Raw genomic sequence first — 4267 nt, 5'->3', positions numbered from 1 at the left:
TTCTCGTGAAAATGTTTCAGACATTTGTGAATTGGCAAACTGACAGGGGAAACCTGTTAATCACTCTCATGCCCCCCCCCCCCCTCCCAAAAGAAAACAACCCCACCCCACCCTTTCTTCCTGAGGCCAGTTTTCTTGAAGATTAACAGATCTGCCTGGGCTTTCAGACGCACTCAAACATAAACGTCCCGCTGATCCCTCCTTGACTTTTTACACGCTCCCCACATTTGACTTGCGATCTGTTTCCATGTCCAACTCTTCCCTGTCACTCGCATGTGCCTCTGTTTCTTGCAAAACAAAAACTGGGTCTGCAAATGATTTTGCTCCTTTTTTTAAAAAGTGATTATTCTTATGAAGAGTAATATCTCCCCTCAGGCACATCACACACCCATACAGATGTGCAATAAAACAGCAGCCCCACATGCCAGCCAGCGCTTTCTGTTTTCTTGAGTGATGGGAGGGAAGGAGGAAAGGATTGATCCTAATTGAGGCGTGCGGGAGTTTGGAGAGGGGCCAGGATTACCGGCGCTTCTCCTTGATCCGTAGAGATGCAGATGGTAATCCAGCGGGGACATCCATATGCATGGGATTCACCATCCACTCCCATTTTCAGCGCGGTGTCACCATGGGAGCAAACCATAAGTATAGGTCCAATCTTCTGGTGATTCACTACTGCGTGTGTGTGTGTGTGGCTAAAGTCATGCGTCAAGCTGTTTTTGTTTGCCATCCTGTGCGCAGGCTGCAGCCCAGATGACGCACTTCAGTGGGTGAAACTCATATCAGAAATTTTCCTAACAACTTTGACTGAATAAGAACACAAGGCCGGTTGTTCATGCCTTGCTCCTGTTTTATTATATTTCAAAGGTCTGTTTGCCGAGTCTGTTTTTGTCGTGCACCTGCTTTCCATTTGACACTTAACTGGTTCATAGGTGCAAGTGTGATCCTTTTGCCTATAATCATTCGACCAGTTGCTCTTACCGCATCTTGTTTGCCAAGAATTCTCCTCCTCCAACGTGCTCTATTTTTTTCCCTGTCTCGTTTTTATTTTAATTAGATCTGCAATTTCTCTTTTGCAATATTTTTGGGTTTCTGGTGTATTGTTTAAGTCATGGTGTCAAACCTGAGGCCCGGGGGTCAGATCCGGCCCGCCATTTCATTTTATATAGCCCGCAAAAGCAAATCATGATCCTTACTAAATATATTATAACTTTTTTTACAGTAATTTGACCAATAATTGAAGAAAATATTTCTGATTTCAAAACTAGCAATCCATCTGTTTGTTGTGCATATGTAGATTAAAAATGTATTTATATATATGTTTTATGATAACCTCACAATGGATGCGGTAAAAGGCGGTTTTAAGCGGTTGGGCCACATGACAACTGAGTCTTCTCATTGGACATTTCTCTTCCAGCGTGGAGATGGAGTCTTTCTGCCCAGTCAGGTCTATTCCAAATTCCACTGGAAGCCGCAGCCCTTTCCGCTTAGCTTAACAAAATCATGTCAAAAGCAATTAATATCTTTAATACCTCCATCAGCGCAGACCACCAAACTGTCGATAGGCCTGCCTCCTTTTTTTTTTTTTTTTTTTCCTCCACCTTGGTGTTTGAAGCTCTTGCCTGGCCGGTGGTTTCTTTGGTTTCATTTGCTAGTGCCCTTTTGGTCAGCTGTGGTTTTGAAAGGGGCACGGGGCAGGGTGTTGTGGGCAGGACGCCCTTCCACTCCCCCCGCCCCACATCTTCCAACTATTAAGTACTTCTCGAGCGGTTGCAAAGCCTAATGCATCAGCCTGCGGATCTGACTTGACCAGAGACGCTCATCCATTAAGGACAAGCTGAAGAAGGCCTTGGATGTTGATCCGCTCCTGATTATTCTCGCTGCATGTTTTGAATACAAGCAATGTTGGTCTTCTCATTTATCTTTGTTGAAATGGCTCGGTTTGCTCTCTTACAGGCCTGCTGGAAAATGATGAATGATGATGCCGTTTTTGTTCTCAAGCCACTGGTTTTTAGTGGCTTTTTAAAATGCTGACACAGCCATTTGTTGTCCATGATTGTGATCTTATGCTGCTGAAGAAGTTGCCAGGTGACCTTAAACTCATAAATTCTTACACCACCAAAACCGATGAAACTGTCCTCCCCCCCCTCCATAATCTGCGAATACAATACCCAGGCTCACTAAAAGGTGTTTCTTTTATATCCTAGATTTGCAAAAGGAAGAGGAAGATGAGTTTTGACTTGTGAGCCAGGGTTCCACAATATTTAGTTTCTCCACATTTTCATTCATTTCTCTTGGCAGCCATGACCAGTAACTGAGTGGAAGGTCTTGGCAGAGCATACGATAAAAGCTCATGATTAAAGGGGCTAAAATAAGTACTGTGTATAGTTCATGTATCCATTAAACACTGGGAAAAGAAACAGACAGATTGAGAAGAAAAAAAAATGTTTTTCTTTTCAAAACTTCCTTGGTCACTTGGTCTATAGTAAAACATATGAATACGTTTATTTTGAATGTACTTGTGGGTTTGTTTTTATGATCCATGCAATATAAGAACGGTACCTGCGTCAATTGCATGTACATCTCCACACCTCATGGTCTTTCAATAGAAGGCCCACACACCTTGGGCGGGCTGGGCTGGACTGGGCTGGGTTGGGTGGTGTTGCCGGTGAGCACCCTGTAGTGGTTTGGCGCTGGAAGGGAGCCTGGCGACTGTGTGTTTTTGCTCTTCGCGAGTGTTGGCGTCCCTGTTGCTGTCAGAGACGGACGGCTTTACTTTTTAAACCGCAGCTGTGTAAATACATATATACATTAATAAGTGATTTTTTGCTGGAAATGTGGTTTTGAAGTTTTAGGACGTTTTTTGTTGTCCCAATGGTGGTGGTCTTACGTGGAAGTATTGCTGATGTCGGTAGAGGGTGACGAATGGATGAATACCAGTTGGGCTCAGCTCATAGCTAGAAATTGAATTTTAATGTATAAAAAGGTAGCAAATTTTATTATAATTTTTTACCAAATGTGTAATACATGTGCTTTTATGAGCATATTGTTTCTCTATACAAATTTTCTGCTATGCTGACTCTTCTACTTGTCAATATTTTTGACAAAAAAAAAAAAAAGAGCCAATTAAACAGCTTTAACTGTTATTATCATTTGAAACAGAAGCAGGTTGTCATAAACCGTCCGGTGCAAGCATCGGGGCTAACTGTAGATAAGATTGATTTACTCCTTTATCCCTCTGACAGCACACATATAGGAAAGAGTCATAATTCTGTGCACCGGGGAGATTAAATTCCTGTATCGCTGTCAGCTACATTAACTGACTTCCTGGATCTCAATTCAATTAGCGCAGCAGCATTCTCTAGCATTAATAAATCAATAGTGACGGCCTGCTGATAGGCGTGCTGCAGCATGTCAAAGATGCTTTCTGTGTGCATGCAAGCTTTTTCAAAACACTCATCCCCTCACAAAATGTCATTCGCTCTTCTTTAATAATCTCCATCTGCTCACTTTCACGTGATGGAGCACTATTCTATTGTCATCTAAGTATTTTACTTTTTATAAATAAATCCAGGCACGTTTTAACACAACAAAATGGCCTCTTGATATAAATGAGCCAGCGTGGAATAATAGTACAATATTATATCAGAATTGATTATTTTGAACAGTTTACTGCTGCTGCCACTACTAAACAGTAATTAAAGGCCAGTTGTCTCTTGGGGCCAGTAACTCTTTGCTTAATACCTTGTCAAGGACTCCAGCCAAGAAATGCTTGCCACTGTAAACTCAAGAAAAGACATAAGCCATTATTTTCCAGCCATTAAATCCACACACACGTCCATGATAGCTTAGCCATTGGGGAAGCAGAACCAGATTATTTTGTCACTGATGAAAAGGAGCAGAAGAAGAAGGTGGGGATCACAAAATTGGTGTTCCAAAGAGTAGGTGTTAAACTCACGGCCCGGCTCAGATCCGGTCCAACACATCATTGTGGCCCTCAAAGAGAAATTGTGCATCGACTTCAAGTGTCAATACTGGTTACAATTTGTCTTCACAGACATTGCAAGCAATTTTTATTCCCATTCATCTTTTCAAAATATTTGAACCGTTTTGTGTCTGATTTCAAACCTATTTATTCATCAGTTTGTTGCGTAGTCTAACTTTTATCCTGTTCTCCGTCAGATCCCATCAGTGGTCACCATTTTTCCAGAGTACACTCTTCTCTCTCTGATGTTGATTTCTCCCTGATTACACAAACGATGCATCACTC

Source organism: Syngnathus floridae, chromosome 16 (genome assembly GCF_059516105.1).
Source record: "Syngnathus floridae isolate MCC-2025c chromosome 16, RoL_Sflo_1.0, whole genome shotgun sequence".
Classification (NCBI taxonomy): domain Eukaryota; kingdom Metazoa; phylum Chordata; class Actinopteri; order Syngnathiformes; family Syngnathidae; genus Syngnathus; species Syngnathus floridae.
Note: the sequence above shows the minus strand (reverse complement) of the source record.